The sequence below is a fragment of the Eschrichtius robustus genome, chromosome 13 (genome assembly GCF_028021215.1).
Source record: "Eschrichtius robustus isolate mEscRob2 chromosome 13, mEscRob2.pri, whole genome shotgun sequence".
Taxonomy (NCBI): domain Eukaryota; kingdom Metazoa; phylum Chordata; class Mammalia; order Artiodactyla; family Eschrichtiidae; genus Eschrichtius; species Eschrichtius robustus.
Genome location: NC_090836.1, coordinates 45,262,752 through 45,286,460, shown reverse-complemented (window position 1 = coordinate 45,286,460; position 23,709 = coordinate 45,262,752). Strand labels below are relative to the sequence as shown.

At 51.9% G+C, this 23,709-nt stretch overlaps 1 long non-coding RNA gene across 3 annotated transcripts in view; it reads right to left on the bottom strand.

Annotated features, from left to right (window-relative positions):
* LOC137775645 (uncharacterized) overlaps positions 1 to 23,709 on the bottom strand; it is a 169,904-nt gene that overhangs the window by 98,004 nt on the left and 48,191 nt on the right. The window contains exon 2 of one of the 3 annotated variants that reach the window (XR_011076052.1): positions 10,538 to 10,634. The exons of the other annotated variants lie outside the window; for them this stretch is intronic. This is a non-coding gene — a long non-coding RNA (uncharacterized lncRNA). The remainder of the gene's footprint in view (positions 1 to 10,537; positions 10,635 to 23,709) is intronic. 3 annotated transcript variants of the gene reach the window in all.

Below are 23,709 nucleotides of genomic sequence, written 5' to 3'. Positions count from 1 at the left end.
ACCCTCCCTCCAAAACGGAGTGTTGGGGAGAGCATGTGGGTTTGGAGAGAAGGAACCAGAAGATCTTGGAAAGATAAAGAGAGTCAGTGAGACACCTGGACTGGACAGGTGATAGCCTCATTTCTGGGAGAGCTGATTTATAGTGCCACCTGTAGCTGGGTGAAACGGGGTATAGCCAAAGGCTAGGATGGGGAGGGAGGGTGGAGAGGAAACCCTCCAGAGAAACCCTGCAGAGAAGACAAGGGAACAGAACCCACCAGGTCCGTCCCACTCCCATGGACACTTGGTAGTTTAATAAAGTTCAGAATGTCCAGGGCTTATGTGTAATTAAAGCCAGGAGCTGGGTAATTACATTGCTTCTCCAAGTTCTACCCTTTACTCTTCCTCACCCACATACACACATCTTTTATGAAAGACATTGAACTTTAGAAAATATCTCCACTAAAGAGATGGGCTTCATTTCAGCAAAAGAAATTTAAAGTACACTTTGAAAAGTATTTCTTTAGAGTTAGGGTTGGTAAATGCTAGAACAAATAAGAAGAGAAGCACATGCACACACAGGAACACACACACACACACACACACACACACAAGTACATACCCCAAAGAGGAAAAGGAAAACACACTCTTGACTGCCATTTCTTTTCATGTGGGATTGACCTCCAGATGATGTGTCCCACATCATGGGGCAAAATACAGTCTCTCTAAACATGAGGAAAGTAATTTCCCCCTAACCCTAAGCTCCAGGAGGGAGATGATTGTTTCCCTCCAGGGTCATGGCAAACATGCTGCAGAAGGACTACACAGCCCATAGGTAAGAGCCCCACATGCAGGTGCCTAGCCTGGTGTCCTGTCCCCCAAGCCCTCCCTCTTCTGTTTTATCTCAACCTCTCTGTACCTCTCAGTGTCCTTCCTTTGAACTCACCCTGTGGACCCAGTCCTGGGGAAGGGAAAGGGTCCAAAGAGAGGAGAAGACAGGGCCCTGATCTCTGGAATGTGAGAAGAGAGACACACAAGACAGGAGATCCAGGCAGAAAAAAAAAATTGTATGTCAGTTAATAGAGTGTAGCCAGATCCTTCAAGTACTGAGAGGCCTATGGAAAGGAGAGTAGAAATAAAGATTGAGAGTATAAAGCAATATCAGAGAGGAGTAAATGCCAGGATTAGAGGCTAGAAGGTACAAAGGACTTGTGAGGCAAGAGGCTGAACTGTCCAGCAGGTATGGAGAGAATAAGCTGGGAAGATAGCAAAGATGAGGATGAGGATGATTTTAAATGCCTAATACCTTTAGATTTATAAATCTTTACAACTGTACACAGTTCTTTGGCATAAATCTCATTTTATCCTCAATCACAAGCCACAGAAGCAGGTACTGGTATCGCTATTTTATAGATAATGAAATTACGGCACAGAGAGGTTGAGTAACTTGCTTTGGTTCACAGAGCTGGTAAGTGGCAGAGCAAGGAATCAAGTTGTGTGTGTGGTGCCAACTCCTGCAGGTACTGTTTCTTGGGAAGCAGCCAGGCTTGGGGTCTAGTTCTGTAAAGGAGAGACTAATCCCCAGAGGGCAAAAAACCTGCCTCCTGGTGCCTTTTTCAGCATCTTCTGCTCAGGAGACCCCTGTTAGTTAGTCACCTTGTCTAGGCCTCATCTGTGAAATGGGGAAGTAATATCTTAACCTCTGAAGATGGAAGGCTAAACCAGGTAATTGATTGAAGATTTTTAGCTTTAAAATGCATAACTCAATCCATGAAAGGGGTGAGTAGCCAGGATAAAGGTCTCAAAGCTTTTGGTCTTCCCATTACCCCTCCCCATCCCCATCTCCCTCTCCCTCTTTCTGTCTACTGACCCCAGGAGGCCTCTTCCCCACATTTCACAGTCTGAGCAGCTGTCTCCACCCAGCCGCGTCTCACTAGCCCATGAAATCCAGCCTCATTTATCCTCACCCTGTGAGAGGCCACAGCAAGGCCAGGGAAGTCAGCCTGGCTTCCCAGCATCTCGTCCACCCAGCCCAGGGTCACTGTGGAGCTACAACGTGGGACACTTATATTGCTCCACAGCATCACCACCACCGCCACCCCATCACGTCCCATCCCTGGAGGGATGGTCCTCTGGGACATCTCAGCCCAAGCTCCTCCCTCCAGCAATGCTGCCCTCCCAAACCCTGCCTCCTCCATCCCCCTGCCTCCCCAGCACACATTCCCCAAACGGAGAACACAGGCGCGTCTACAGAGAACACAGGCGCGTTTACATTCGGATCTACGTGTTTCTTCCTCATCTGCCTCCAAGGTTCACATTGCCTACCCCAAGATAATGCACTTACTGAGAGCTCAAACTCTGTCCCTCTCCTCTCAATTTTCCTGCTCCCAGCTAACTTAATGGGTGTCATTTTCCTTGTCTTCTAAGAAGTCTTCTAGACCTCCTCCTCGTCTTCCTCCACCTTCCCTCCTTCAGTCATTCCCAGTCTCCTGTCATCAGAGTCATGTTGGCATGACTGTTGACAGTCACGTCGTTGGCCCAGTTGCTTTTGACCAACTCAACTCACAAGCATTTGATGGGGGAGTGCCCAGAGTGCCTCTAGGTCTTGGCTATTAGCCTCATCTTACCCTCAGCCTACGAGCTCTCCCAAGGCAGGGCCCATGCTCCTCCCTCTGGATCTCCCCTCACTCTACTCCGGCAGAGTGTGTGACTCACTGATTCTGCTCCCTAGGAGAGAGGAGGGAAGTGAGAAAGAACCCAAGCAGGGATAGAATTCTGAGCCCACACTTTGCCCTGTAAGGTTTAGTGTCCAGGCAGCTGCAGGGAATTGCTCTCCAGCACGGTACTGCTTTCCTTTAGAATTCCAGGGCACCTTTGGATGTGTGTGTGTGTGTGTGTGTGTGTGCGCGCGCTTGTGTGACCCGCATGGAGGGGAGAGGAAGATGTGGATCCGAGGCTCTAGGAGTCTAGTTCCCGTCTGTGGTTGGAGTACTGGGGAAACTGGACTCCTAGACACACTGCAGCCTCCCAGCAGATCCAGTCCCATGCCTGCATCTACAGAGAGCAGCCGCTGCAGGACTGACACAGCTTGGACTCTGGGCATGCCCCATACTCCCTGGGTTTGAATCTGCTCAGTCCAGTGCACCAATCCACGTGGTTTCCTATGTTCTGCGGTTCAATGCAATCCCCATCCTCCCTTCTTGTCCACACTCAGGGTTCAGAGCTTAGAGCATTTGTTAGGTTGAACCATATAAAATTCCTGATATTCAATTGGTTTGGGGCCTATAGAGTCTATTACTTTGGTTCTTCTCTCCTCGAAACATTTTTTAACTCCAGGCTAAGGAGACGGGGGGAGCAAATTGAGGAAGGGTGAGGAATAATAATGGTCTAATATTTATTGAGTACATTCTATGTGTCAAGTGTGTTACATCTATAATCGCAGTGCTAATCGCACCTAAGATTATTTCCCACATTTTACAGGTGAGTAAGCCCAGGTTAAGAGGCTACACGGTGAGGAACTAGGGCTGGGATTCAAACTTAGCCCAAGACCCACTGCTTAACAACTGCCACCCACAACCAGGGAAGTCCTGGCAGAGACTGGGAGCCAGCAATCCATGCCTGCAGCTTCACAAAAGGAAGGCAGAGGAAAAAAACAGACCAAACTCAAACTCTGGCTCAGACCAGAAGAGCCCGAATCAGGATGGGGTGGGGGCAAAGCCCAGGGACCACACCTGAAACCTAGGGGTAGACAGGTCAAAGAAAGAGCCCCGGGCAGAAACAGAGGGCCCGGTCGCGGGCTGGGAGGCTGCGGCCGCCGCGGGCGGAGCGCGCGAGAGAGGAAGGAGAACGTGGAGGAGGAGGCCAAGGCGCGTGTAGACAGAGCTGAAGGACAACGGCGCGGAGGAAGCGGGCTACGTCGTCTACGAGGCGAAGGAGAGATCGATGGCGGAGGCAGGCGGAGGAAAGATAAAGTTCAAGGGAAAGTGTGACTCGGAAGAGGGAGGGAGAGACCCTGTGGAAGAAACACGGAGACTGGAACAAAACGAGGACCCGAGGGTTAGAGGCAGAGCGCGGAGAGGGGGAGCTGAAGTCAGCCGCAGTGAGGGAGAGTGGGAGGGAAGGACGGAGAGAGAAGCGAGGAAGAGATAGACCCGAAAAAAAAGCCAGAAGCTCACTCTGGCCGTCTGGTGGGGGAAGGGACCTTCATCTCAAGGACACTGAGGAAAGCAGATGAATGGTGGAGAAATGGGGGAGCCGCGACCCCGGCGGGGCGGGCATCGGCCCAGCCGGCCGCCCCCGCTCCGCGCCCTGTGGACCCCGAGCGCGCCCGCACTCCCTGCCCACCCCTGCCTGGCCCAGCCCGTGCTCGGCGCTGGCATGAAATTGGCTGCAGCTGTAATGAGTCCGCGCCGCGCGGAGGAGGCTGAGGGCCCGCCAGGGAGCCCTGCGCGCCTCGTTTAGCTTGTTTATTGTTCAGGCCTAATTAAAACGTTCCACCGCGCTGCGTTTACATCCGCCCCCCGCTAATGAATTCTCAGCCGCCGTGAGATTTCGGAAACTGCGGCGGGCCGGAAGGGGGGTAGGAGGTGGCGGGACTGGGGAAGGAGTGAAGGAGGGAGTGCGCACAAACACACACCCTTACACAGCCAAAGGAGCAATTAAACATCCGGTGATTGGCTCCGAGGTCCGAGCGAGCGCCCCCAGCCCCGTCGCCCCAAACCCCGGCAGGCAGGCAGGCAGGCGTTTGGAGGGGATGGAAGGCAGGGCTCGGAGGAGGGGGTGGGGGAGAGGGAGGTCACGAGCGAGTGCGTGTGTCCTGTGCGTGGCAGGCCTGCGTGTGACTGAGTACGTGTGCGTGTGAGTGCACCTGCTACCGGGAGCGCGACCGCGGAGCGGCCTGTGCGTGGGGACTGTGTGTCTGTCGGTCTGTCCTGGCTGTTCAAGCCGGTTTCTCCTCCGCAGGGGGAGTCTCGCTTGGCTTACAATGTTTCTGGTCGCTCTGGGCGTAGCATTTTGCCGTTTTGCTGTTTGCCTCCTTGTCACGACCTCAGCGAGGGCCGATGGAGCCAGTGGAGGGAGAGAGACAGACGGTGATGCTTGGGCAGCCAGGGCTCCCTGCCGACCCCATTTCTCCTGTAGACACGCGCGCGCGCGCACACACACGCACACGCTCCCGCGCACATACACTGCCCTCCACTGCATGTAGCCAAATAAAACACACAAAAACAACCGAGATGCCATTCACACGTAGACCACATGGAAACACACAAATGAACAAACGCTCTCAGACACAGCAACTTGCCAATCACACATGCAGATGGAAAGACGAGAGCCTGGGGCACAAAGCCAGCTGGATCACGCCCCCCACACACACACACAGAAGACATGCGAACTTGGGTACACGCTTCTCCAGACAGTTGTGCGTGAACGTGTCACTGCCTGACACGTCACTGTACCATCCAGTGGGCCCCAATGCCTCTCACAGCAAATTCAGATCACCCAGCCCCACCTTCAAAATGTGCCCCTCTCAATTCCCCTTCATGCTGGTTCCCCACCCCAACTTTTTATTCCAGGCCAGCAAAGCTATCCCCTGCCTGGGTGATGGTTTGCTCCTGCTCCAGAACCATCAGAGAGGTGTTCTTCCTCTTTTCCTACTCCATTCCATGCCTTGTTGGGTTTCTCCCTCCACAGCCTACATATAATTCTCCTCCAGGCAGCCTTCCCTGATGAACTAATTGACTCTGAATCTGCCCTGGTCGTTTGCACTTGTTGATCTGTGCAGTGGTGAGTGTCACCAGGTTACTTTGACTATTACATTGGCAGGGAGAGGGACTGTAAGCGCCCCAAGGGCAGGACCACTTGACCAAATATTTCAGGCCAATGTCAGGCTTCAGTGCCAGGCTTCAGTGCCAGGCTGGAATGTTCCTGGGAGTACTATTACCTGGTTTTAACAGACAGAAAAATGAAACTGATCCTCAAGAAGCCATCAGGAAAGTCTCCTTCTGTCACATCCTGCAAGTATCTCCTTCAGAATGACCTTTCAGTGCCACTTTGGAGGACATACCCACCACTGGGTCTTCCCACATTCACCTTGTTCTTAACTGGAAATACTGCTTCCCAGTATTGCTTCCCAACTGGGTGCTACCTCATTCTGCACCCTTGGAGAAAATTTGGCTCTTTTCAAAAATTAGATCCACCCTAAAGAATAAAAATTTGCCTCTGGTGAGGATGCTCAGAGCTGTACAGCAGGCTCTAAAGGTGATCCCCAAAGAGGAACGCCAGGAATGACCAGGCAACTGCAGTAGCAGCAGCTGAAAGTGCTACTTTGAAGAAGATGGCATGCATTGGAATAGGTTCTTGTATTAAAAAAAAAAAAAGACAAGGTCACCCCAAAAATCCACTCGTGGACTGCCTCCCCAACTCACCCAAAGAGTTGTTTCATCCCAGCCCAACCTCTTTGGAGAGACAGGTGCCCTGCCTGCTACCCGCCCCCCTTAGTCTGCCTTCTTCTCAACAGCCAAGTCTCTCTCCATGTCCCTCTCCCTCCTGCAGTTAGAGGCTCCCTCCCTCTCCATGTCTTTCATCTACACACGCCTCGTCATATTTCTTTCTCCACCTCTGTCTGTCTCTGTGTTCTGTCAATTTCTCTACTCCCTTTTTCAATATCAGTTTCTCTCCCCTGATCTCTACTGAGGCTCTGCCATTCCTTTTTCAGTCTCAGTCTTTCTCTAACTTCCATCTTTTTTCTGTTCTCTCCTCCATGCTGTACCTCAACTGCTCAGAGCAGTCGCTGCGGAGGCAGGGTGTGTGGAAGTCTAGTTCACCACCAGATGATTCTGGCGTTTTGACTAGAGCTCTAATGGCTGTGTTCCTGCACACACACACACACACACACACGCACGCACACGCACACACACACACACACACACACTAAGCCTCTCCTCCCAACAGAGTCCCAGGTTCTGAGAAGCCAGCAGAGCCCCAGACTCAGGGTCTCCATCCCATCCTCTGCAACCTCGACCTGCCCCTTCTCACTGCCTCCCCACCCCCTCCTCTGGCTCCCATCTCTTCTCTTCCCTTCTCTATCTCCCTCTCTCTTCGCCCTGGCCCCAGGTGGATCTGCCTTTGGCTCTGGGTCCATGACTTTCGGTTTCCCCGTGGCTTGGGTCCAATTCCTGTCTCTGAGTCCCTGTCTGTCTCTGGCCTCTGGGTGTCTCTGTTTTTGTGTGTGTCTTCCATCTTTCTCTCTGCTCTCCGGATGCTCCTCTCTCTTTGCTCTCTCCTGTCTCTGGGTCTCTCTCCTGTCTCTTAATTTCCACTCTGCCAGTGTCTGTCTCCGTTCCCTCTGTGTCTCGATCTCTTTTAATCTCCAGGGTGCTGTGACCGACTCTGCCATGTTGGTCCCACAGTGTCGATCTTGGCTTGAATTTACTGGGCCTTTCTGTCCCTGTCTGTGTGTCTGTCTCCCTCTTCTTTGCCTCTCCGCCCTGCCCCGCAGGCATGGGTGGGCTGCCGCGGAGGGCTTCGAGGGGACGGGGGCGAGCGGGCGGCCCTTTGTGTGGAAGATTGACGGCCGCGCGGCGCAGCCTCCGCAGCGCTGATTAGGATGCAGCGCTGGCTCCGACTGCAGCCTTCTCCTCCTCGCCCAACATTCTCCACGACTCCAAACGCCTGCCCCTCCCTGCCCGCTACCCCGCCGCTCAGGGTCGTGTGGCTCACCCCTCCCCCGCCCCAGTTCGTCTACTGGGAGCCACTGGAAATTCTGGGAGGGGACCCGAGGGCCCCTTCTCTCACTCTGGTATCCACACGTCTTACGCATTTTAAGAGAAAAGGGATGAGGAGAGGTGGGAGGTCGCCTGGAGGTGCTTTGTCCGAGGGGGGCAGGTGTGGGGGGGGGGTGTGAAGACCAGAAACGCGCCCGGGGGCTTTTTCTCAGCATCATCCCGGGTCGAGAATAGCCTAGCAGCTCCTTGCACCTCTCAGACAGGCACACGTGAAGCCAACAAGTCCAAGGAGGAGAGAGAGATGAGTGGCCCTCTTTCATCCCCCCACATAGCACCTATAACCCTTCCTTGTGCATAGGAAGCTCCCAATAAAATTATTGACTCATATTTCACCAGTTCTCTCAAAATTAGCACCTAAATCTGTGGAGCTCAATTCCCTTAAATATACCTCCCCATTCCCTCTCCTCACTCACCCCCAGCAACTGCTCCCTTGACAATTTCCCCTGCGAAGCCTTCCAAGCACCCCAGAGATCATCAGACCCCAGCTCCAAATCTCAGTCATTCCAACCACTCCATCCCATCATCTACCTGGTGTTCCTCCCGCCTCCTCTCCCTCCCCAATGCAGCCTGGCCCACGAGGTTTCTCCCCAAAGATAGTCAGTCACTAAGGAGCTCTGAGTACTAGAAGGGGAGGGCCAAGGGCAGCCTGGTGGGTGGGAGGGGATTCCAGAGCTAGCAAATAACGAGCCCTGTCAGCATCTGTCAAATATGCCATCTCCCTCCATCATCCCTGTCTCCTGCCTCCTGGTTCCTGCCAATCCATCTCCCTGCTGACAACTGAGCTCAGGTGCAAATTCACGGAAGCCCAGACGCATAATGCCTGGTCCGCTCCAGACCCATTTTCTCCAGGAATGTCACTAGACCCTGATATCTTTCTTTGAGAACTCCCAACGATCCTAGGAAACTGGGGTTGTAGACGGAACCCAAGGAGGGAGAGAAATTGCCCTCTCTGGCCCATATCTTGGTCTCAGCCCCTTGTCTCCACCGCACATCCCCAAAAGAAAAACTTAAAATGTCAGGCAATGGTATGGAGGGTCGAATGTCAGGAAGACCTTCCCAGCTTTAAGGAAGTCATGAAGGCCTCCAGAAACTAGGAAGCTAGTTGGGGGGGAAGATGCTGTTGAACAACCGAAGATCGCTTCTTGTAATATACGCAATTTCCACCAGGGGGCGAGGGACGTAGCTCTGCGGACTTAGGTGGAACCTTCTCAGCGGCGACCTGCAAAGGGCTCGGCGGCCACAGGAGGGCGGCAGAGAATGGCGCTCCCTGCAGAGCCAGACCTTGGCCCTGTGTGCTGAGATGGGGCTGGACTGCCCAGGCTGGGGGAGTCTTGCTCCAGCAAGAACCCATGAATTTCCGAATTCAGGAAATCCCTCTTGCATCCCTCTCCACCAGCATCTCTTCTCTGGTTCTCAGGCCCCTGAAAGGCCATCACCTACCAACCACCCCAGCCCCCTTCCATTTTCTGGCCCCCCAGCACTGGGTCTGCTGGCACAGAAGGGCCCTGTGGCTTTTCCATCACGATTGTACAGCAAATGACACCCAAGCTCAAAGAAGGGACATTTCATAGGGTCCAAGCTGATAACTGAAGGCAGACCTAGAACCCAAGTTTTCTTGATTCTCAACACAAGGGTATTCCCATTATGCTGGTTGCCTTTCCTGAAAGAAAAGCATACTTCCGAGATGAAGAGTGGCCCCCGCTCGCCACAACTAGAGAAAGCCCTTGCACAGAAACGAAGACCCAACACAGCCATAAATAAATAAATAAATAAATAATTTTTTTTAAAAAAGTTGTAAAAAAAAAATAAAAAATAAAAATAAATAAACACCAGCTTAGATTTAAAAAAAAAAAAGAAAAGCATACTTTACAGGCCCCAATGGAAAACCAGCTTACAACCTTTGGTTTAAAAAAAAATCAATGTCAGAAATTCCCTGGCGGTCCAGTGGTTGGGACTCAACACTTTAATTGCCGTGGGCCTGGGTTCAATCCCTGGTTGGGGAACTAAGATCCTGCAAGCCGCATGACGCGGCCAAAAAAAAAAAAAATCAATGTCAAAGCTACACTCTTCCCCATGTTTACATATATAACTGGTGCATGTGGGACTGTTAACCACAGAGCACAGCGTTGCACCCCCCTCATCCTTAGGCGCACACACCCCTCCACCCCTCTCTTCCTACTTCCTGAACTGCAAGAGGAATTTCTCTTCATTTATAATTTGCGATTTTCACTGCATTTGCAGAGGCTCCTCAAAGCTGAGACAGAGATGCACTTTCCCAGTTGTAACCTTGGTGCCTCCTACCAGTGCCCTGTTCAGATGGAGGAGAGGGGCCACTCAGGGTCTTCCACTCTCTCTTCCCAGCAATCCTCTCTCCCAGGCCCTTCACTGCTCCTTGCCTCTCCCATCCTCTGCTGACCGGCCTCCTCCTCCTCCAGATCCTTCTTGCCACTAGCCCTCCTTTAACCTCAAAAGCTGAGTCACCTGGAGAGGTGAGCACGGAAAAGAGAGAGAAGGAAAGGTGGGAGGGACAAGGAAGAAAACCTAGTTGCAAGCCAGGTAAGGGCTCTGTCCTATTCCCTTCACACTCAGCGGGGAAGTTCTACTGAGTGTAACCTCAGTCTTCTACTGAGTATGACCCCAGTCTTCTGGCCGGTCCTCACTCCTTCTACTCTCCTTGGGGCTAAAGAGCTGACAAAGGTGAGAGTGAGTGAGGAGGGATGGAGCCTGCGGGGGGGGGGGGGGGGGTTGGAAATGCATGCAAACTCCAAACTCACTTGTGAGTACGTGCATACAGGGCTGCCACATCCCACGCCTTCCGCATAGCCCCCCACATGTGTACTCCACGCCATTCCCCCATCCAGGACTCCTTCCCTATAAAACAAGAGGAGAAAAATATCCCAGCCTCTCAAACACCTTATTCCAACTTTCATCCTCCAGGGGAGATCTGAAAAGACAAAACCCTCCCCCTGTCTTCCCCCCTCCCCATGTGCCTCTTTGTCCACTCTGGCTTTTGAGATGTCCCCCTAGACCCTCGGGGGCAGCACCCACACCCTCCCCAGTATTGAGGAGGCACCAGCCAGAGCCTCCTCCCTGCAAAGTACTGAGACAAATGCCAATCACGTTGGGGCCTCTCACGGTGCCCATTCTGCTATGAATTCCCAAGGTCAAAACCATTCTGGTGTTATTAAAAACATAAATGTTGCATACCAGGCAGCGGGGGAAAAAATTATAAGGCAGCCAGACGAGAGGAAGATGGAGGGGCCGGTAATTGTGTTCGTCTTCCCTGAGTCAAGCTCCACGGGGCTGGAGCCGCACACAGAACATTGCTTTTTAATTTAACTCAGTAAGGTCAGAGGCAGCAAATGAGGCAGGGGAGGAATGGCACCTCAGAGGGATGGTGTCGGGGCATAGCCCCGATCCGGAGCCTGCAGAGCCAGAGCTCCTGGCCAAGATCTCCAAGCAGTGCCACCAGGAGCAGAGGGAAGATGGTGGGGAGGATTCATTGACTCTCAGCCTGCCAAGGAGGGGGGCTGGACTTGGGGGGTGGAGGAGGAGGGATCATTGTGAGGGCTTCTGAGGAACCGGGATTTGGGTACAGGGAAAGAAGAAGCCTTCACAGGGACCCTAGGTGAAACCAGAAAGACTCAGGCTGATGAAGACAAAACCCTGCCCCCATCTTCCCTCCCCACAATACCTGTTCTACAGAAGAGAATAACGAGGGCCATGATTGGAACTCAGGGGTTCGCCTTCCCCCAGCACCTGTGAATCCTGAGGTCCAAGCAGAGAGAGTTCTCCCATGAAGTGGACCACTCTGTCCCATCCCCTTTCATTTCCAAGGATCCAGTAGGACAGGGGAGCAAAGAATGAAGGAGAAACTGAGGCAGCACTGCCCTCCCTCAGAACCTTCCTCACAGGTTCCTTTCTCTGGCCACCTTCCCCTCTGCAGATCTGCTAGCTGTATGGTGGTTCTCTCCATTTCCAGTGCTATAGGAAGGACTGGAGTTAGACCACAGAAGGGACTTCCCAGGTTAGCATCTTGGTCATAGCCACAGCACAGGCTGGGGTAGGGGAGGCTAAGGAACTTGGACTTTTCTGAATAGGCCCAATGAGCTGAGCATGATGAGATCAGGGAACCTGGAGAAGGTGGGCCATTTACTGGGTATGGGGGGAGGGGGTGGCTTTGAAAAAGCTGTGCAACTATCAGAAGCAGTGACATCCAAATACACTTTGGGATTTATTAGGAAGTTCTTCTGCAGGTCATACCTCAACTCCTCCTGCTTTCGTTTCAGGCTGTTTCCCTTTTAGGACTCTTTTGGGGAGGGAGAATTTGAATAGTAGGTTTGAGACTTGAGGACAGAGTTTCAATTATCTCTCTCCATGTAGAAGTGTCCTTGCCACTTGGCTTTCCTCCCAGGTTTCTACTCCCCTGTCAATTAAGAATTCAAAAGCTCCCTGAAGAAACCACCAATGTCAATTAGGAATTCTGAGGCCTGCTACCCTCACAGTGCACACCCCTACCGGCCTTCCCAGCTCTCTTGCCAGGAGATCCCACTCTTAGCACTAGGCCCCCGTCCCTGCAGTTCTCAGTGCCTGCCACAAGGTGGCGGCCAATACACCAATTGGTCCAGAGCTAGAGCTGATGCCTCACCAGCGCCAGGACCTTCTCCTCCACCCAGATCTCCACTCATCCCACCCCCTCCTCCCCAGGCAGGATGCCAACCCTGTGGCATCATAGTGGAGCTGCCTGTCACTCCCCACACCAGGCCCAGAATCCCAGGGTTACTAGGGCAGTAGTCTAGAGGGACCTGTTAACTGGGCCAGAGGCAACCAAGAACAGGAAGAGGAACAGGAGCTGGGGGTGAGGTCTAACCAAGAATAAACACCGGGAAGGTGTTTATTCTGCACTGCCACTTCCCTCCTTAGGAGGAGACCCAGTTGGACGCCATTATCTCTGACATTCTCAGAACACAGAAAACAGGGCAGGGTTCAGTCAGTTCTCCACAGCAGTCCTGACCTTCCTGGTGTGTGGAGAGGAGTCCTGGGAGGGAGGAGAAAACAGCCCTGCCCACAGAAGCACCTTCCATTCAGAGGTGGGAGTGGGAAACAGAGACAAGGTACACAGCTGGAAAGAGGAGACAAAAGAATGAGGAGAGACTTGCAGCTACCCTGGCAGTGGTTTAGAAAGAGAACGTTTGGGATCCAGAAACAGGAGGATTAATCAAGGAAGATTTCCCAGAGAAGGAGAGTATGGGGCGATATTGCAAAGGGTCGAGAGGCTAGTCTGCAGGAAGAGGAGGAGAGGAAATGGTTCAGACTGGGGATAGACCATGAGGCTAGGAGAGGGTAGGGGAGGACCAAATGCTGGGACGGCTGCCCAGGTGCATCTAAGAGAGCAGATGGCGGGGTCCTGTGAGGGGGATGGGAAATTGAAGGAACAGGTGTTGGTGGGTGAGAGGCCTCAAAGGCCAGCTGGGAAGGCTGGGAAGGAGTCGCTGGAGGCTTCAGCAAGAAGAAGGGAGACAGCCCCCCAATTAGCTGAAGTTTCCTCCCTCTCTCCCCGCCCCCTTAAAACCAAGAGAATAGAAGCAGAGTCTAGGGTTCTCCAAATGGGACACAAGAAGGATTCCTAGACCAGGAGTCAGGGGCCTGGGTTTTCCAGAGGTGGCCACCATGGAGCAGGGGACACTGAGTATTCCCACCTCTGAGGCTCTGTCTGTAAAGTAAGGGAGTTGGAACCCACAGTCTCTGAACTCCCATCTCTAAAATTGTCCTGTTATCATTGCCCTCCTCCCCAAGAATGGTCCGACCTATCTGTGATCCGCCAGGCTTTAGCCCCCCATTCTCTCAGTGTCCCTAAACTCCAGACCCACTCCCCTATTCAGAGGAAACTGTTTCCATGCCAAGGGGCAGGAGGTGCTAGGTTCCAAGTTCACAAACTCGGCCTGGGCTTACTGGGCACAGGGTGCAGCAAGAGGATTTGAGGTTAGACTCAGGAAGAACTTCCCAGCACAAGGGGTCTGAAAGCCTCAGCTTGTACATCTCCAAGAGACAAGGACATTTATTTTGGACCTGTCTGGGTAGTGCTGACTAGAGAGAGGAGTTTTCACTGTGGTTATGGTCCCCCCAGAGTCAGAAGGCTTCACACAAAGCCTTTCAGGGACTCTACCACCCTAAGGCGGAATGGGTGGAGCCTAGAGCTAGGAATTGCAGCCTGCTTAGAAGACATTCCTAAAACCTGGTGGGGGAAGAGGTGCAGAGTAGGCCTCACTCCTCCACTGTCTGGGCTCCACCTCCTCATCTCCCTCCCTGGTCAGAGCAGGGCCTCTGAGCACATCCAATACAAGCCCTGAGTGAAGACCTCAGGGCCCAGTCTTCACCCAGCCTCAGAACCGGGACCCCGACGCACGCCTGGCAGGGCAGAGGCACCCAATGATCAGGCTACCCAATCCCCCACGCCCCAAGCAGAAACAGCCTTCCTCTCCTGGCCTCTCACCTCAGCCCAACCACACACCACATCCTGGAACATGCTAGAGATCTGGGCAAATGAAAGACATCTTCAGCTGTGAGGCTCTCCCCGTGGCACCACACACGTCATACACACACTCACCTGCACACACGCAGATACACACCGAGGCACACACTCATACATACCCATAGACACATACCTTCAAAATACACACATATCCACAAGCAAACATCACATTCTCACACGTATGCAACACAAAGACACATGCTCATAAACTCATACACTTACAGACAAGCATATACACACAAACTTACACACACGCCTACATTCATCAAACACACATGTATACATACATACATGTGTCTCTACTCCTTTCTTCTGACTAAGGATGAAGAGCCTAGCCCTCTAGATTCTAGAAGTCTAGAATGCCCCGGGAGGGGGTGGGGGGAAGCATGGAAATCCACAGGAAACCTATTTCCAGTTTCATGACCCAAACTGAAACTCCTTTGCTGTGTTCCCTTTCCTGCCTCCAGAGTCTCTGGGACTCTCGCCCACACCATGGAAGTGGAACCTGCAAAGCTCATTCATTCATTGATACAACAAACATTTTGGAGCACCTATCTGTCACACACACACACACACACACACACACACACCCCTACGTGCCTGAAGCTGAGGCGGACACATAAAAGAGTGAGACCTTCTGCCCAGTGGAGTGGTGGAAAGAGCAAGAGCCCAGGAATCAAGGACCCAAGTTCAAATCCTGCCTTTACCTCTTAATAAACTGTTACTTAGGACACCTTACATAACCTCTCTGAGCTTCAGTTTCATCACCTGTAAGATGGGGTTAAATAAAGTTTACCCAATAATTCTGTGAGGATTAAAAGACAGGGAAAGCCTCCATCAGCAACGTGTCCACCGTGGAAAGCCACCTCCTCCCCTTCCCCAGTCCCCCGTGGTGAGCGTCTCCCCAACACCCTCCCAGTCCTGCAGTCCTTGAAACAGAAACCCAGTCTCCCTCAGCCTCAGACCCCCAGGTGCGCGCACCTCAGAAAACTTGATCTCGGACTTGGCCGGCTCCATCCGACTCCCCCGCCCCCGCCCCTCCTGGTCCATCATGCCTCTCGCCCGTTTGCAGGTCGCGTTTTCCGTAATAACCTTTAATGCGGCTGGCCACGGCCCAAATGTTCGCAATGGAGCGCTGGGCCCCGCGCATCAGATGGACGATGAAGTGTTAATCATCCCCCAGGGAGCAGTCCCGCGGAAAGTCGTCATTAATTTCTCTGAATTACACCAATTCCGAGACATTCTTTATGGACAGACAGTGCGGGAGACAGTTATATGACAGGACTTGCTGTGCTAAGCAGATGTGGGAGAGATTGCGTCGCCCCATGAATACTAAACAATCGCTCGGAAGAAACCCCACTAGCTTCTGCTCTCGGAGCTGGGAAGCCGCCCAACACACCCCCATCCCCATGGGCACACCCACCCCAGCTTCTTAAGTGGCCTCCTCAACTCCCCTCCAGAGTCGCGCCTCTGCCTCAGAGTGGGAAGTGCCTCTGGGGTCTTACCCTCACCTTCCTGGGACCCTCCAAGGACCCACAAACGCCCTTGCTTTCTCTGCCACAGCCTCTGCTCCCTACATTCCTTCCAGAGCCTGACCTGCTTTCTGAACTCCTGTTTGTCATCCCCACCCTGATCCTCCTCCAGCTCTCCTTCTAGAAGACTCACCACCCTGACCATCTCTGAGTTTCCATCTGGCATCGCCCCATCCTTGTTCTTCCACCTCCCCACCCCACCCCATCTCTCTACCACTCCATCCTCCTCCACCTGCTGCATCACTCCACCTCCCCACCCCGTCCCACCCCCATCTCTCTGACCCCCTCATTCTGCCCATCTCCCACTCTGCTCCCCTCTCCTCCTGGCTCACCTCCCCAGCCTGACCACCTGCTTCTCTTAGCCATCTCCCAGCAGGCTCTGCTTTCCCATTACCTCCATCTCTCCAACCTGCTGCATTCTACCATTTTGCCCCATTTCAAGTCATTGCCCCTACATCTGCTTTCACAGCTCTGCTACTCTTCAGACTCTAGAGGGGAAGGGCGAGGTTCAGAGCAGAATGAAAGGAAGGTTTGACCCCCTTTCCTCTCTCCTCAAGCCCTCTGCCTGCCCTCCTCCCTCTCTTCCTTCTGGCAGACAGGACAAGCGTAAACGAGAGCTGGAGACTTCTCCCCACAAGCAAAGCAGTGGGCGGGAGGTGGGGGAGGTAGAGGGTGACTAGGGAAAAACCTGCCGAGGCAACTCGGTCACACCTGAGAGAAGCCCCGCCCACTAAGGCGCGCCCCGCCCCCTCCTAAGTGGCCTCGCGAGGCCCGCCCAGGCCAGCCCACAGCTCGCCCCGCCCCAAGTCCGAAAGGACTCTTGGCAGCGCTGGGACCTCGGTCACCCCAAAGCCGCTCCCTCTCGGGAGAGGGCAGAGGCAAAGGGTGACTGTTCCCCCATCAGGTGGTCCCACCACCCTCGCCTCCACTCGGGCTGGAGGGAAGAGCACCCCCTCTGCTCCTAGCTGGGTTTGGGGGAGAGAAAGGAAAGTGCGCAGCCTCTGCGCCTTTTCCCCTCGCAGATAATTTATGTCTGAGAGCCGAGCAGATGGCGGGTAATTTAGCAATTACCGTGTGCAGGAATGGGACTCGCGCCTCCACACGGAAGCCAAAGATTCCCTGCCGCAGTCTCGTCTTCTTTTCTGCCCGTTTTCTCTATTTTGTCTCCCCTTCCCCACTCCCGCCCCGCCTTGCTGAATCCCACCGCTCAAGGGGAGAGGATCTCCTTCTATGGGTCCCTTTTCCTTCTGATCCCTTCCTGTATCGGCGGAGGATTTCTGCCTCAGGAAACGAGCAGAGCTGCCTGCTCACTGGAAGTTCTTCCTCTCCTCTCACCTTAATCCATCTTGCTGCTGTAAGTGACCACACTGTTCTGGGAAATTGTGAGGCTCTCTCCCAACCTTCTCCCCTCCCCCTGTTTCTTCAGGTTTTCCATATTTCTCCCAGATATCTAGGTTCCACATCCCAGGCTTCAGAAGAGGCTTCTGGGCTCTTAAGATAGACCCAGGAGCTGAGGAGTTTGGGTCTCTATCTGCAAGGGCGGCAAGGGGGAAGGCAGTGGTTATTATGGTAAGAACGGTGAGAGAGACTTTTGGAGCTCTGTGCACACAGTGAGTGTGTAATAAGTGTGAAATGGCTGATTGAGAAGCTGGGCTTAGTGAGGTGAGGGAGGGTAGAGGGGACAGGAATAAGGCTGGAAGGGTCTGGAATGCCTCCTCCCTGTTCCACTCCCTTCCTCTCTGGGCCACCTGGAGAAAGGATGCTCTAAGACAGGCCCTGAGCCTGGAAACCTCCCTAAGCGGAGGGGGCTGTCCTCCCCTCCATCCACCTCCACCAGCCCAGCCCAGGACACCCACCACCAACAGCCCAGTACCCCACACTCCCTCTCTTCAGCTAGGGCTCCCAAGTCTCTGACCCCTAACTCCTGCACACCAGCCTGATGCCCCCATTCCGGCAGAACCTTAGGTGACCTCTGGGCTCTGAAGAGCTGGGCTCTTGGGCTTTAAGACATCCCCACCATCACCTCCCCCAGATCCTCCTCATTCCTCAACACCAAAGGAGCACTAATTAATTAGCGTGTGCAACCAGCCATGGGCACGATCTCGTTACTCACCACAGGGACCCGCTGTTAACACACCAGACCCCTGGGACGCGGGCACACACTAATTACACAGCCAGCAGCTCAGCTAATCACAGCTCCTGGTGACACTGTGGCTCACAGAGGAATCCCCAGCTTCCCTCTCCTCTCCCCAACACCCACCCCTCCACGCTCCTGCCTCCTAGAACAGAAGGCTGGAAAGGAGGGGGTAAAGACTGGTTAGGAAAAATTGAAACTTGCTGGGAAACAGGAGGCCAGTCATGGAGTAGCTGAGGGGAGAGTGGGGATGAAAAATTAGAAAGAAAAGAAAATTTTCCTACTAATCACTTTGGGCTATAAACAGTCACTCTGAAATTAGTAACTGGAGCAAGAGGGAGTGCTGGTTAGACTACGAGAAGGACTTCCCGGGGAAGCGCTAGGATCGGATTGGGCCTGGGAAAGAGCAGCTTTTCTCCCTATAAGCAGGAGGCAAGAGACGATGGCCACTGAGTTGGAGGAGGAAGGGAGAGAGGGGCAGTTTCAGGAACTCAGGTATCTGGTTCCATCCTGTCCCCAGCTGTAGTTCAAGGGTACAGAAAGGAGGCAGCCTCACTGCAGACACAGATAGACGGCTTCCCCCCACACACGTCCCATTGACTTTGCCATTCCGCTGTCACTCCACAGCTTCTCCAAGATTTAACATATTGACTCTTCGAGCTGCAGAAAATTGAATTTTCTTCATTACGACTGTCTCCCGACAAAAGCAGCTCATAAATTCTCCCATCTTTTTCAGGCTTCCCACCCCCTCACCACCCAACATCTCTCGAGGGGATTCACATATTTGAACATACAATTCACATAGGTGTAAAGGCAAGGCATGACCAGCACTCTCCAGGGACATACCACCCACCAAGACCATCCCTCGCTGCCCACACCCAGATACAGTCTACACCCGGACCAGGCCGCTGCTTTCAGGAATGAGGGTGCATGTCTTCTACAACCAGGGTCCGTGTATATGGTACTCATGTGCCCCATAGAGCAGATACAGTTGGTCCATACCAGGGGACTAAAAGGCCCGATGCCTCAGCCATACGTGTACTTCTCCTGTACCCTAACAGCACTCTCACAGATGTCATTCCCGCATGGGACAGATTCATATATCCTGACATGCAATATTCACTGCAGGTTCACCTCTGCGCTGCCTGGGCAGAGCTAAAGGCCCCTCCCCACAGCATCAGAGCTCTGTGCACGGTCCCACCAGGGGATAAGCCCACAAGTAGGAAACAGGCACAAGTTCACATGATTTGTACAGACACAGAGAGAAGAAGGGAAACATCTCCTAGGACCTAGTAAGGAGTCTGCCTTCACACCATAGCAACTGATGCTGTCTCCTCCCAACACTACCCCCAGCCTATACACAGACTAAGGTGGTCCTCCATGGACTGCAGCCTAGCACCTCAGCAGTCCTCCCCAAGGCCCAGACACCCTCTTCCACCATGGGGGGTGGGTGTTGGGATTGGTTCCCCACCCAAGAGTGTGCTCTCTCCATCTGACTCTCCTTCACTTTGGCCCCAGGAACAGAATTGGGGGAGGTCAGGGCCTAGTAGAAGTTCCTTTTGATACTTGTGCCAGTCTGGCAGCTGAGGCTATAATGGATGGGCAAGAGGCCAGGCTGATGGCCAGCACCATGTGGCTCGTGCCCAGGGCCAGATTGGGGCGGGATGTAGTGGGCTGAGTGCCCAGGCACTCCACCCTCCAAAATGCCATACAATCTGTGAGTGGAAAGAGACAGAAAAGGGACCCAGATAGATACAGACAAGGACACCCACTGAGACCAGACTAAGCCAGTCTCTGCCCCCATCCTGGCCCCTCAACAGCTGCTCCCTCCCCCATAACTCTGACGCAGGCACAAAGGGAAGTTACCCTGAAATGGCAGGAGGGAGGCCGACCAGTTTTTTCAAGTATGAAGAGCCCAAACTTACACAACAGGAATTAGGGGTTTGGCGGTGCAACCAGAAAAGAGAAGGATGATTCCTCAATTAGGAGAGGGGTTGAGACTTGGGGGGGGTCTTTTTCAATGCATTTTTATGTGCGCTAATTAACATGCCAATGTTATGCACAGGGCAGATGAACATCTATTGTCTTTGTAATCCCAACCTGCTGTAATGGTATTTATACACAAATACACACACATACCCACACACACACACTCTTTATTTTATCTATGATTGGCTCCTCTGTTTCTCCCAATGCCTGAATTTCTGAATCTTCTCCTTTAAGAGCAAGTCTGGAGCAACAGAAAGATGGCCAGGAAGGCCTAGCTCCACAGTACAAGGAATGGCTTTCTGGAGACTGGGAAGTATTTCGGACCATGTATGTCCAGAAGCAGAACAACTTCCTCCACCCAGCCTCACCCCCACACCTGCTCCTTCCACTAAGGTCCCCATCTCAAGAAGGAACTACCCTCCACCAAGCCAGGAACCTGGGATCAGCCATGACTCTTCCTTCTCCCTGGGTTAGGGATAGGGCTAGGGAGTCTGTTGCACTCATTGATTTAAGTGACAATTCTTTTAAGCTAAAAGTTTAACTTTTTTAGAGTCACACGTCCATAGGCATCAAAATGACTTGCCTCCCTCTGCTTCACTCCCACAACCTGCCCATGCCACCTCCTAAATAACTCTTGAGCCTACCCACTTGGCTCCATTCTCTCTAGCAGATGAGAAGCAGCTCTCAGCAAGATGACTGAGCTGCCTCCTTACTGCTTTCCCAGGCTCCAGGGTTACCCTGTCTATTCTCATGGCACTGGGGAGGCCTGCGAAGCTTAGGGGACGTGCCCACCCACATAATTTCCCAGGGAGAAGTATTTTGAAACTGCTAGAAAGGTGATAGAACTGTCAAGTGCATAAAATCAACAACTAAATTTATGACTATAACACAGCTTTGTTTATTTTGTAATAATGTGAAATTTTTCAAACTTTTCAGTAGAGTATAAAAATAATAAAAACTATAGGAATAACACACTATTGAGGGGAAAAGACCACTTCTATCACCAGTCACCTTGGGGCCTGAGGCTCCACCAACATTTGAAGGTCTTTCCAGAGGTATCTTTCCTCCCAGGACAACTCTATCAAATCTAGAATGTTGACTCAACCCCATGTTGATGGAAAGTGGAATTGGCACATGGCTAAATTCGATCTCCAGCCCCTTTGCAGTGAGGTGAGGCCATATAACTGGTTATCACCAGTGGGATATAAGCAAAAGTGATGTGTTACTTCTGGACTGAGGAGGTTAACAATGGTTATGGGGACTACCCTGGTGGCACAGTGGTTAAGAACCCGCCTGCCAATGCAGGGGACACGGGTTCGAGCCCTGGTCTGGGAAGATCCCACATGCCGCAGAGCAACTAGGCCCGTGAGCCACAATTACTGAGCCTGCACGTCTGGAGCCTGTGCTCCGCAACAAGAGAGGCCACGATAGTGAGAGGCCCGCGCACCGCGATGAAGAGTGGCCCCCACTTGCCACAACTAGAGAAAGCCCTCACACAGAAACGAAGACCCAACACAGCCATAAATAAATAAATAAATAAATAAATAAATAAATAAATAAAAAGAACCCGCCTGCCAATGCAGGGGACACGGGTTCGAGCCCTGGTCCAGGAAGATCCCACATGCCGCTGAGCAACTGAGCCTGTGCGCCACAACTACCAAGCCTGCACTCTAGAGCCAGTGAGCCACAACTACTGAAGCCCGCGCGACTAGAGCCCGTGCCCCGCAACAAAGAGAAGCCACCGCAATGAGAAGCCCTCACACCACAATGAAGAGTAGCCCCTGCTCGCTGCAACTAGAGAAAGCCTGCGCGCAGCAACAAAGACCCAAAGCAGCCATAAATAAATAAATAAATAAACAAATAAAAATTTATATTAATAAAAAATAGTGGTTATGGCTTCTCCACATGCTTGCTCTTCTCCATCTGCTGGCAGGATGACACCTGGGCAACCCGAGGCCATGTGGTTAAGAATGGCAGATCCACAGCATGAACAGATCCAGATTCCCAAGTTACTTAACTACAAATATTCACATTAGATTATGTGATACATAAGTGTTTATCATGTTAAGATGCTGAGATCTGGGGGTTGTCTGTTGCAGCTGTTATATCTACTCTAATATACGAATCAAGGTAATGAGGCCAAAATGGCAAGAAACCAGGCTTAAGGCACCATAGAATTTGGACTGTAAGGGAATGTAGAGGGCAGAGGGAAGCACTTGGGATTCAGAAATTCTTTTTTTTTTCTTTTGGCCTCGCCGCCCGGCATGCAGGATCTTAGTTCCCTGACCAGGGATGGAACCCATGCCCCCTGTAGTGGAAGCACAGGATCCTAATCACTGGACCACCAGGGAATTCCCAGGATTCTGAAATTCTTTTTTTTTTTTTTTTAAAGACAAGACCGCTTTTTAGGTTTATTTTTTATTTTATTTTATTGGCTGCATGGCATGGCATGTGGGATCATAGCTCCCCAACCAGGGATCAAACCCACACCCCCTGCACTAGAAGTGCAGGGACTTAAGTGCTGGACCACCAGGGAAGTCCCAGAAATTCTTGATTTGAATATCATACTAGTTCTGTGACTCTGGTCTTTAGTACTTCTGAGCCTTGGTTTCGTCATTAATAAAAATTACATAGTATCAATAATAATACAAGCCATTTCATAGTACTGGTTGTGAGGATCAAATCAGTCCAAGAAGGTTAAAAGGCCTTTGAAACCAGAAAGCTACATTGTCATTGGCTGTTATTCCAGCAGTTGACACATAATGCTTATTTAAAATCTGTTGAATAAATAACTATAAATGAATGAGAATAAATAGATGGATGAGTTCTCAGAGCCACATCTTCTCATCACTAATAAAGGAAGGACTAAGGTGATCTGAACACTTTGAGATTAGAGTGGGTCTGTGAGTCCATGGAGTGAAGGAGGAGCTCCAGGACCTGAGTATTATTGAGAACCCTATACTATACCACCCTTCCACCTAGCCTGAAGAAATAAAGCCAAAGAACTAAGAGGACAAAAGAAAATGGGTTAGGAGCCCTAAAGAGAAATCCGAAAGAATCCAACTTTGCCCTAAAATAATGTTAATGTCTTTCCTACTGGTATGGACTGAATGTGTTCACTCAAAATTCATATATTGAAACCCTAAACAGCAATGTGATAGTCGTTGGGGATGGGGCCTTTGGGAGGTAATTTGGGTTAGATGAGGTCATGAGGGTGGGGCCCTCATGATGGGATTAGTGGCCTTATAAGAAGAGATCAGAGAGCTTGTCTTTTCTCATTCTCTTCCATGTGAGGACACAGTGAGAACTCAGCTGTCTACAAGCCAGGAAGAGAGTCCTCACCAGGAGCCAAATCAGCCAGCACCATGATCTTGGACTTTCCAGCCTTCAGAAACATGAGAAATAAATTCCTGTTGTTTGTGCCACTCATTCTATGGTATTTTATTATGGCAGTCTGAGCAGACTAAGCAGCAGACTAAGCAGACTAAGACACCTACTTCCCATAGAGTACACAGTTTGGATACACTAGTAACAGCCTACAATGTCTGATGCACCAGCTGCTCCTGTATGTTTGTAAAGCACCCAGCAGAGTGCCTGGCACATGGCAGGCACTCAGCAAATACTAGCCATTATGATTTTCTGCGAAAGCATCTTATTATATTGGAAAAGGTATGGGTTTCAGAATAAGATTGTTCTGAGAGATCTTGGGCAAGTTACTCTTAGAGTTTCAGATTCTTCATCTGTAAAATTTGATAGCAT